Source organism: Oncorhynchus gorbuscha, linkage group LG14, assembly GCF_021184085.1.
Source record: "Oncorhynchus gorbuscha isolate QuinsamMale2020 ecotype Even-year linkage group LG14, OgorEven_v1.0, whole genome shotgun sequence".
Taxonomy (NCBI): Eukaryota; Metazoa; Chordata; class Actinopteri; order Salmoniformes; family Salmonidae; genus Oncorhynchus; species Oncorhynchus gorbuscha.
This window is the reverse complement of record NC_060186.1, coordinates 68,453,702-68,466,111: the sequence shown is the minus strand read 5'-3', so window position 1 is coordinate 68,466,111 and position 12,410 is coordinate 68,453,702.

The window sequence follows — 12,410 nt, the reverse complement described above, 5'->3', positions numbered from 1 at the left end:
GTTGTTCCCACATGCTTCAAGAGGGCCACCATTGTTCCTGTTTCCAAGAAAGCTAAGGGAACTGAGCTAAACGACTACCGCCCCGTAGCACTCACTTCCGTCATCATGAAGTGCTTTGAGAGACTAGTCAAGGACCATATCACCTCCACCCTACCTGACACCCTAGACCGACTCCAATTTGCTTACCGCCCAAATAGGTCCACAGACGATGCAATCTCAACCACACTGCACACTGCCCTAACCCATCTGGACAAGAGGAATACCTATGTGAGAATGCTGTTCATCGACTACAGCTCGGCATTCAACACCATAGTACCCTCCAAGCTCGTCATCAAGCTCGAGACCCTGGGTCTCGACCCCGCCCTGTGCAACTGGGTACTGGACTTCCTGACGGGCCGCCCCCAGGTGGTGAGGGTAGGCAACAACATCTCCTCCCCGCTGATCCTCAACACTGGGGCCCCACAAGGGTGCGTTCTGAGCCCTCTCCTGTACTCCCTGTTCACCCACGACTGCGTGGCCACGCACGCCTCCAACTCAATCATCAAGTTTGCGGACGACACAACAGTGGTAGGCTTGATTACCAACAACGACGAGACGGCCTACAGGGAGGAGGTGAGGGCCCTTGGAGTGTGGTGTCAGGAAAATAACCTCACACTCAACGTCAACAAAACTAAGGAGATGATTGTGGACTTCAGGAAACAGCAGAGGGAACACCCCCCTATCCACATCGATGGAACAGTAGTGGAGAGGGTAGCAAGTTTTAAGTTCCTCGACATACACATCACAGACAAACTGAATTGGTCCACTCACACAGACAGCATCGTGAAGAAGGCACAGCAGCGCCTCTTCAACCTCAGGAGGCTGAAGAAATTTGGCTTGTCACCAAAAGCACTCACAAACTTCTACAGATGCACAATCGAGAGCATCCTGGCGGGCTGTATCACCGCCTGGTACGGCAACTGCTCTGCCCTCAACCGTAAGGCTCTCCAGAGGGTAGTGCGGTCTGCACAATGCATCACCGGGGGCAAACTACCTGCCCTCCAGGACACCTACACCACCCGATGTTACAGGAAGGCCATAAAGATCTTCAAGGACATCAACCACCCGAGCCACTGCCTGTTCACCCTGCTATCATCCAGAAGGCGAGGTCAGTACAGGTACATCAAAGCTGGGACCGAGAGACTGAAAAACAGCTTCTATCTCAAGTCCATCAGACTGTTAAACAGCCACCACTAACATTGAGTGGCTGCTGCCAACACACTGACACTGACTCAACTCCAGCCACTTTAATAATGGGAATTATTATATACTGTACTCTATATCATCGACTGCATCCTTATGTAATACATGTATCACTAGCCACTTTAACTATGCCACTTTGTTTACATACTCATCTCATATGTATATACTGTACTCGATACCATCTACTGTATCTTGCCTATGCCATCACTCATTCATATATCCTTATGTACATATTCTTTATCCCCTTACACTGTGTATAAGACAGTAGTTGTGGAATTGTTAGGTTAGATTACTTGTTGGTTATTACTGCATTGTCGGAACTAGAAGCACAAGCATTTCGCTACACTCGCATTAACATCTGCTAACCATGTGTATGTGACAAATAACATTTGATTTGAGTTGATTTGACTCCAAATCCAGACCTCCATGGGTTGATAAATCTGATTTCCATTGATCATTTATGTGTGTTTTTGTTGTCAGCACATTCAACTATGTAAAGAAAAACGTATTTAGTAAGAATATTTCATTAATTCAGATCAAGGATGTGTTATTTTAGTGTTCCCTTTATTTTTTGAGCAGTGTATATTATTTCCCAGGATTCTCTATTGCAGGGAGATTTTCAGAGATGTTTCTTTTACTGTAATCCAGTGTTTCCCAAACTCGGTTCTGGGGACCCCAAGGGGTGTACTTTTAGTTTGTTGCCCTAGCACTACATAAAGGATTCAAATAATCAAGCTTGATGGTTAGTTGATTATTTCAATCAGCTGTGTAGTGCTAGTGCCAAAACCAAAACGTGCACCCCTTTTGGGGTCCCCAGGACCGAGTTTGGGAAACCCTGTAATATAATATGTTTTTGCATGTACATTGATTGGTTGATTAATGTTATGCTAAACAAAGATGAATAACATACAGTTTTCTAAACTAATCCAATCTGTTAGTAATTAGTTTTATTGCACCAGTTACTGAAATGGTTGTTCCAGTTCAGATGATTGAGGTAGTCTCAGTATTCATTCAACCTCCTTACCTTTACAGTCAATCCGAATGCAGATTGCGGGTGATTAACAATTCCACTTGTTGGATACCCTAACGCTGGCTGGATTCCAATGTGAATCAAACATAACTTTACAAGCCAGCATAATGTGACTTGCAGGCCTAATGTGAAGTGTAAACCAGGAGATTCCTCACACCACTCTGTTGGGGTATAGCTAGACCCTCAAAGAAAGGCCTTATGATATGTGTAATGTATAAGCATAAATAATTACATTTTTGCTCTACGACGCCCACAAGTGTCACGGGACTCATCTGAAGATAACACATACAAACAAATGGAAGTATGGAGGTCGTTTTTTGCTAACAAAAATAAAAGGGTTAGATATGTGACCGACCGCCTCGATTCAGTCTTATGTAGCAACATGTGAACTTGTGTTTTTACATGGGATAAAAGTAGAGACTCAGAGATAGAAAATGGTATATCATACACTACAGTGGAGGAACAATGGGAAAGTAATTCTGCTTTGAAAGTTGATAAACTTGCAACCTCACTTGGGGAAAATGGCCTTTGAATGTTTTGGTACCTACTGGAGAGCTCTTCTTTGTCTACAGCCATTCAGCATTGTTCACACCATATTAAGTGTTAGCCCCACCCATCTCTTTAGGATTCACATGTGAGGCCATGTGGGGCCAAACTGGTTTATACTACGGCTGTGTAGTGTCCAAATTTAATCTGGAGTGCTGGAGTGTTTTCTGTAAATTCAGCATTGTCACATTGTCCGTTTGTAAATTCAGAGTGTTTCACTCTCGGAGCATTCACAGCGCACACTGGACACTGGTCGAGGAGTAAGGTTGATTCAAGTGTTCTGACCTAACAACAGCAGGCAAGCACCCAAGCTAATGTTGGCTAGCTTGCTAGCTACTTCCAGACACAAATTAGATAACAGCTCACTGTGTCCATTTTACTCTCCCTAGCAGAGCTGGTTAGGCTGTTTTCATGTTATCCAGAGGGTTGGTGACTGTAACTGTGCTGCTGGCAACAATTTAAAGTTTATTATTTTTTTAATTATTTTTTTGCCAAAGTCTACTGACACCAGCCATATACAACAGGTGTTGTTGCAGTGACATCATGAGCATTCTATTGTAATTTGTACTTGCATAGTGGAGTATTTTGATTAGACATGTAGCTAGCTAGCTACCTAACAATGAACCATAATCCCAACTCATAATATTACTACCCAGTATGAATCTGCAGGTAGCTAACCAATCAGGTTCAATGTTAGTTAGCTAACATTAGGCTATAACTAGCAATGCTAGCAATATTGAATATAGATGAATGTTACAGAGACATATAGTGCATTAGGAAAGTATTCAGATATCTTGACCTTTTCCAGATTTTGTTATGTTACAACCTTAATCTAAAATGTATTAAATAAAAATGTTTCCTCATCAATCCACACACAATACCCCATAATGCCAAAGTGAAAACTTTTTTATATTTTTTATTTTTTACATTTCTACAAATGTGTTATAAATTAAATACAGAAATACCTTATTTACATAAGTATTCAAAACCTTTGCTATGAGACTCGAAATTGAGCTCAGGTGCATCCTGTTTCCATTGATCATCCTTGAAATGTTTCTCAAACTTGACTGGAGTCCACCTGTGTTAAATTAAATTGAATGCACATAAATTGGAAAGGCACACACCTGTTTATATATGGTCCCACAGTTGACAGTTCATGTCAGAGCGAAAACCAAACCATGAGGTCAAACAAATTGTCCGTAGAGCTCCGATACAGGAATGTGTCGAGGCACAGATTTGGGGAAGGGTACCACTTTTGACTTCTATAATACACTGTAAGGGAATTTGTCCAAACACCTATGACACCTTCAAATGAGGGGACTAGATAAACAAAGTGCTTTCATTTTTAAACAGTGAAACAGATATGTATGAAAATACCCTGCAATTAGAGGTTACATTCTGTACTGTCACCTCAGATGAGACATTTGCTGGAGTATAGAGTCAAATTGAAATGTTTAGGTTCACTGTCCAAGTAAATACAGATGGGGGTGTATGTTATGTTCTCAGCTTTGGCGATCAGTGCTTTTTATGATGAGGGAGTGTCTTATCTAGGGTGTATGTTATGTTCAGAGGTAAACTGACTCTAGCAGCCAAAACAGCCAAATGCATCTAAATGTGAATAGATTCTCAATTGCAATGCAGTTCTGGAAACATAAAGCCCTCTACTTTCCTATCATATCAAAATAATTTCACAAATATAAAATATACATACTATACACTGTTTTAACCGATTTCAACATAGTTAAATTAGAACAGGTGGTTGTCTCTGTCTTCTGTAAAGAAGCGCTGTAGCATGGAAATAAGGGCGGGTGGGAACACTTACCTTAACGCGAAAAAAGATCTGTAGTAATTTAACCTTTTGTTTTATGAAAAGAATTTCTCGAGGATATGAAATTAAACTTCTAAAGGTTTCCAAAACCGTATCGCAAGCAAGGATTATTAATAATGTGGTGGGAGTTATGGGTCTTTTAAACAACCAAAATGGTTCTACAAACAGCTGTTACAACAACAAGAAAATGGTGTCATGCAGGTGATAGAGGACCCAAAAGCGACTTAACAGAAACAGAGTTTATTCAAGTCCAAACAGGGAATAACAGAAATCCTCTAGTCTGTAGAGGGGAATGACAAGAGAAGCGGCCACAGACTGCAGGAAAATAATCGGGTAGGCGCAGGCCGTAGTAGACAGAGACACCTGCTCACACGCAGCATCTGATGAAGGCAAAAACACGACAGGACAGGGCGAAACACAATCACAGCATGGTGAATACAAAACAAGGAACCGACGGGACAGGAACGGATCACAAAGGAATAAATAGGGACTCTAATCAGGGAAAGGATCGGGAACAGGTGTGGGAAGACTAAATGATGATTAGGGAATAGGAACAGCTGGGAGCAGGAACGGAACGATAGAGAGAAGAGAGAGCGAGAGAGTGAGAGAGGGAGGGGGAGAGAGAAGGATAGAAAGAGGGAAAGAACCTAATAAGACCAGCAGAGGGAAACGAATAGAATGGGGAGCACAGGGACAAGACAAGATAATAAATGACAAACATGACAGTACCCCCAAGCAGGGGGAAACGAACAGAAGGAAAAGCAAAATGACAAGATGATATAAGACAAAACATGACAGTACCCCCACTCACCGAGCGCCTCCTGGCGCTCTCGAGGAGGAACACTGGCGGCAACGGAGGAAATCATAGATCAAACGGTCCAGCACGTCCCGAGAAAGAACCCAACTCCTCTCCTCAGGACCGTAACGAAAAAACGATAAAAAGGGAAACTAGGGTACTACTCTAAAAAAAAAATGAGAACTAGGGACAGACTGAGACACAGCAAGGGCAGGAACAAGAACAGGAGAGATGCGATGGCAGGGAACAGACTGAGACCCAGCAAGACCAGGAGCAGAAGCAGAAAAAAAATTACCAGACTTCTTCTGCGCGCAGTCTGAACACGCAGCCACGAAACGGCGCGTGTCACGCTCCTGAGTCGGCCACCAAAAGCGCTGGCGAATAGACGCAAGAGTGCCTCGAACACCGGGATGACCAGCTAACTTGGCAGAGTGAGCCCACTGAAGAACAGCCAGACGAGTGGAAACAGGAACGAAAAGGAGGTTACTAGGACAAGCGCGGCGACGCAGTGTGCGTGAGTGCTTGCTTAACCTGTCTTTCAATTCCCCAGACTGTCAACCCGACAACACGCCCATAAGGAAGAATCCCCTCGAGATCAGTAGAAGCCACAGAAGAACTAAACAGACGGGATAAGGCATCAGGCTTGGTGTTCTTGCTACCCGGACGGTAAGAAATCACAAACTCGAAACGAGCGAAAAACAACGCCCAACGAGCTTGACGGGCATTAAGTCGTTTGGCAGAACGGATGTACTCAAGGTTCTTATGGTCTGTCCAAACGACAAAAGGAACGGTCGCCCCCTCCAACCACTGTCGCCATTCGCCTAGGGCTAAGCGGATGGCGAGCAGTTCACGGTTACCCACATCATAGTTGCGCTCAGATGGCGACAGGCGATGAGAAAAATAAGCGCAAGGATGAACCTTATCGTCAGACTGGAAGCGCTGGGATAGAATGGCTCCCACGCCTACCTCTGAAGCGCCAACCTCGACAATGAATTGTCTAGTGACGTCAGGAGTAACGAGGATAGGAGCGGACGTAAAACGTTCTTTTAGAAGATCAAAAGCTCCCTGGGCGGAACCGGACCACTTAAAACACGTCTTGACAGAAGTAAGAGCTGTGAGAGGGGCAGCAACTTGACCGAAATTACGAATGAAACGCCGATAGAAATTAGCGAAACCTAAAAAGCGCTGCAACTCGACACGTGACCTTGGAACGGGCCAATCACTGACAGCTTGGACCTTAGCGGAATCCATCTGAATGCCTTCAGCGGAAATAACGGAACCGAGAAAAGTAACGGAGGAGACATGAAAAGAGCACTTCTCAGCCTTTACGTAGAGACAATTCTCTAAAAGGCGCTGTAGAACACGTCGAACGTGCTGAACATGAATCTCGAGTGACGGAGAAAAATCAGGATATCGTCAAGATAGACAAAAACAAAAATGTTCAGCATGTCTCTCAGAACATCATTAACTAATGCCTGAAAAACAGCTGGCGCATTGGCGAGACCGAACGGCAGAACCCGGTACTCAAAATGCCCTAACGGAGTGTTAAACGCCGTTTTCCACTCGTCCCCCTCTCTGATGCGCACGAGATGGTAAGCGTTACGAAGGTCCAACTTAGTAAAGCACCTGGCTCCCTGCAGAATCTCGAAGGCTGATGACATAAGGGGAAGCGGATAACGATTCTTAACCGTTATGTCATTCAGCCTCGATAATCCACGCAGGGGCGCAGAGTACCGTCCTTCTTCTTAACAAAAAAGAACCCCGCCCCGGCCGGAGAAGAAGAAGGCACTATGGTACCGGCGTCAAGAGACACAGACAAATAATCCTCGAGAGCCTTACGTTCGGGAGCCGACAGAGAGTATAGTCTACCTCGAGGGGGAGTGGTCCCCGGAAGGAGATCAATACTACAATCATACGACCGGTGAGGAGGAAGGAGTTGGCTCGGGACCGACTGAAGACCGTGCGCAGATCATGATATTCCTCCGGCACTCCTGTCAAATCGCCAGGTTCCTCCTGAGAAGTAGGGACAGAAGAAACAGGAGGGATGGCAGACATTAAACACTTCACATGACAAGAAACGTTCCAGGATAGGATAGAATTACTAGACCAATTAATAGCAGGATTATGACATACTAGCCAGGGATGACCCAAAACAACAGGAGTAAACGGTGAACGGAAAATCAAAAAAGAAATAGTCTCACTGTGGTTACCAGATACTGTGAGAGTTAAAGGTAGTGTCTCAAATTTGATACTGGGAAGATGACTACCATCTAAGGCAAACATGGGCGTAGGCTTGTCTAACGGTCTGAAAGGAATGTTATGTTTCCGAACCCATGCTTCAATAAGGTCCATGAAACAACCCTCAGCCCCAGAGTCAATCAAGGCACTGCATGTAGCACCCGAACCGGTCCAGCGTAGATGGACCGACATAGTAGTACAAGATCTAGATGAAGAGACCAGAGTAGTAGCGCTCACCAGTAGCCCTCCGCTTACTGATGGGCTCTGGCCTCTTACTGGACATGAATTAACAAAATGTCCAGCAACTCCGCAATAGAGGCACAGGCGGTTGGTGATCCTCCGTTCCCTCTCCTTAGTCGAGATGCGAATCCCTCCCAGCTGCATGGGCTCAGTCTCAAAGCCAGAGGAGGGAGATGGTTGCGATGCGGAGCAGGGAAACACCGTTGATGCGAGCTCTCTTCCACGAGCCCGGTGACGAAGATCTACCCGTCGTTCTATGCGGATGGCGAGAGCAATCAAAGAGTCCACATCTGAAGGAACCTCCCGGGAGAGAATCTCATCCTTAACCACTGCGTGGAGTCCCTCCAGAAAACGAGCGAGCAGCGCCGGCTCGTTCCACTCACTAGAGGCAGCAAGAGTGCGAAACTCAATAGAATAATCCGTTATGGACCGTTCACCTTGGCATAAGGAAGCCAGGGCCCTAGAAGCCTTCCTACCAAAAAACTGAACGGTCAAAAACCCGAATCATCTCCTCTTTAAAGTTCTGGAACTTGTTAGAGCAATCAGCCCTTGCCTCCCAGATAGCTGTGCCCCATTCTCGAGCCCGGCCAGTAAGGAGTGAAATGACGTAAGCAACCCGAGCTCTCTCTCTAGAGTATGTGTTGGGTTGGAGAGAGAACACAATCTCACACTGCGTGAGAAAGGAGCGGCACTCAGTGGGCTGCCCGGAGTAGCAAGGTGGGTTATTAACCCTAGGTTCTGGAGGCTCGGCAGGCCAGGAAGTAACAGGTGGCACGAGACGTAGACTCTGGAACTGTCCAGAGAGGTCGGAAACCTGAGCGGCCAGGTTCTCCACGGCATGGCGAGCAGCAGACAATTCCTGCTCGTGTCTGCCGAGCATGGCTCCTTGGATCTCGACGGCAGTGTAACGAGCGTCTGAAGTCGCTGGGTCCATTCCTTGGTCGGTTCCTTCTGTCATGCAGGTGATAGAGGACCCAAAAGCGACTTAACAGAAACAGAGTTTATTCAAGTCCAAACAGGGAATAACAGAAATCCTCTAGTCTGTAGAGGGGAATGACAAGAGAAGCGGCCACAGACTGCAGGTCGCTTCGGGTAGGCGCAGGCCGTAGTAGACAGAGACACCTGCTCACACGCAGCATCTGATGAAGGCAAAAACACGACAGGACAGGGCGAAACACAATCACAGCATGGTGAATACAAAACAAGGAACCGACGGGACAGGAACGGATCCAAAGGAATAAATAGGGACTCTAATCAGGGGAAAGGATCGGGAACAGGTGTGGGAAGACTAAATGATGATTAGGGGAATAGGAACAGCTGGGAGCAGGAACGGAACGATAGAGAGAAGAGAGAGCGAGAGAGTGAGAGAGGGAGGGGGAGAGAGAAGGATAGAAAGAGGGAAAGAACCTAATAAGACCAGCAGAGGGAAACGAATAGAATGGGGAGCACAGGGACAAGACAAGATAATAAATGACAAACATGACAGTACCCCCCCAAGCAGGGGGAAACGAACAGAAGGAAAAGCAAAATGACAAGATGATATAAGACAAAACATGACAAATGGCTTCAAGAGCTTTGTCCAGATACTAATGGACTCAACTAACAAAATAATGAATGATGAATTTTGACCAGAGAGGTCCAGGACCCTTAAAGGGAAATGTAAACCATAGAAACATAGAATAAGAATAGAAATAGAAAATAATAATTAAGAATGATTAGAATGGGAGTCCCAATTCAAGTCAATGATGGCATAATGGGTGGACTGGCGGCCATTGCGGGTGTACCCATAGGAGCAAAGTATGACGTAAAAGCAGGAAGTGTACCTAGTGATCTGTGCTGGGATTTGTTAAATCAACTCAAATGACATCACAAAAAATGCATTCCATTGCATGAGTCACATCGGTTAGCATAATTTCAATGAACATTCTACATTACCATGGAAATTATTACATCACAATACAAGGCAGCCATTGTACCCATGAGTCTACCAGTCAAATTGCCAAGGTTAGAGGTTCCAAGCCCGTTCTATTCATTCTTATTTCTGTGATGAAAACACTAGGCTTTAGAACACCTGCTAACACTAACTGTAAAACAGCAATATTGGCATTGTTGCATCACTGGCAGGATTTACCAAAAATGGCTGAATGTCAAAGCTGGCTGAAAGACCATGAACTCTGCATTATGCATTATATATGGTGTCAAACCATATATGGAAACATGATACATATTTTGAAAGCTAAGAAACAGCCCTTTCAAATTATATGAATAGCAACACATCAATCAAATGCTATTCAGTTAAAAAAACACCTCCCTTATGAAGATAGAGAAAACTTAGATCATATTAACCTGTCTCGGAATGGGGTTCCGCTAGCCAACAGCCAATGAAATTGCAGGGTGCCAAATTCAATCAACAGAAATCTCTTAATTCAAATTTCTCAAACATACAAGTATTAGACACTATTTTAAAGATACAATTCTCGTTAATCCAACCACAGTGTCCGATTTCAAAAAAGCTTTTCGGTGAAAGCAGAACATATCATTATGTTAGGTCAGCAACTAGTCACAGAAAGCATGAAGCATTTCAAACCAAAGAGAGGAGTCACAAAAAGCATTAATAGAGATTAATCACTAACCTTTGATATTCTTCAGCAGATGACACTCCCGGGACAACATGTCACACAATACATGTATGTTTTGTTCGATCAAGTTCATATTTATATCCAAAAACATTTACATTTGGCTTTGCCTCCAAAACATCCCGTTGTCACACCCTGACCTTAGAGAGCCATTTTATTCCTCAATTTGGTTAGGTCAGAGTGTGATGTGGGGTGGGCATTCTATTTTTTGTTTTCTATGTTTCTTTATTTCTATGTTTGGCCGGGTATGGTTCTCAATCAGGGACAGCTGTCTATCGATGTCTCTGATTGGGAATCATAGCCCCTTTTCCCTCCTTCAGTGTGGGAAGTTAACTTTGTTTGTGGCACTTAGCCCTGTAAGCTTCATGGTTGTTTATTTTGTTTGTTGTTTTGTTGGCGAAATTTTAAAATGAAATAAAATGTACGCTCACCACGCTGCACTTTGGTCTACTTCCAACGACACCCGTGACAGAACTACCCACCACCAAAAGACCAAGCAGCATGCGCCAACCTGGAGGGCGAGCTGGACCGGGGAGGAGAGAATGGCAGGGGACAAGACCCGGTCACTGAAGCCCGAGTGGCAGCTCCCCAATTGTTTTGGGGGGAGGCACAAGGGGTTACTGGCGGAGTCAGAGTTTAGACCTGAGTCAACTCCCCGTGCTTACTGTGGGGAGCATGTGACTGGTCAGACACCGTGTTATGGGGTGATGCGCACGGTGTCTTGAGTGAGCATTCACAGGCCAGCGTCCCGCATTTGCCGGGTGGAAGTGGGCATCCAGCCAGAACGGGTTGTGCCAGCTCTGCAATCGAGTCCACCAGTGCGCCTTCATGGCCCAGTGTATCCGATGCCTGCCCCACGCACCAGGCCTCCTGTGTGTCTCTCCAGCCCGGTGAGTCCTGTGCCTGCTTCAAGGACCAGGCGATGATCCGTGGCAAGAAGCCTCCAGTGATGATCCATGGCAAGAAGCCTCCAGTGATGATCCATGGCATGAAGCCTCCAGTGATGATCCATGGCACAAAGCCTCCAGTGATGGATAAGAGCGTCTGCTAAATGACTTAAATGTAAATGTAAATGATCCATGGCACAAAGCCTCCAGTGATGATCCATGGCACAAAGCCTCCAGTGGTGATCCATGGCAAGAAGCCTCCAGTGATGATCGATGGCACGAAGCCTCCAGTGAGGAGTCATGGCACGAAGCCTCCAACGGCGGCCTCCTGTCCGGAGCCTCCAGTGACGGTCTCCAGTCCGGAGCCTCCAGTGACAGTCTCCAGTCCGGAGCCTCCAGCGACGGCCTCCAGTCCGGAGCCTCCAGCGACGGTCTCCAGTCCGGGGTCCACAACGAGGGTGCCCAGTCCGGAGCCTCCAGTGACGGTCTCCAGTCCGGAGCCTCCAGCGATGGCCTCCAGTCCGGAGCCTCCAGCGACGGTCTCCAGTCCGGGGTCCACAACGAGGGTGCCCAGTCCGGAGCCTCCAGTGACGGTCTCCAGTCCGGAGCCTCCAGCGACGGCTTCCAGTCCGGAGCCTCCAGTGACGGTCTCCAGTCCGGAGCCTCCAGCGACGGCTTCCAGTCCGGAGCCTCCAGCGACGGTCTCCAGTCCGGGGTCCACAACGAGGGTGCCCAGTCCCGGGCCCGCAATGAGGGTGCCCACCCGTCAATTTTCACAAAGCCGCATCAATTTACAGAAATACTCAGAATAAACATTGATAAAAGATACAAGTGTTATTCACAGAATTAAAGATATACTTCTCATTAACTTCTTGGTGACAGGGGGCGGTATTTTCACGTCCGGATAAAATGCATGCCCAAATTCAACTGCCTGCTACTCATCGCCGGACGATAAGATAGGCATATT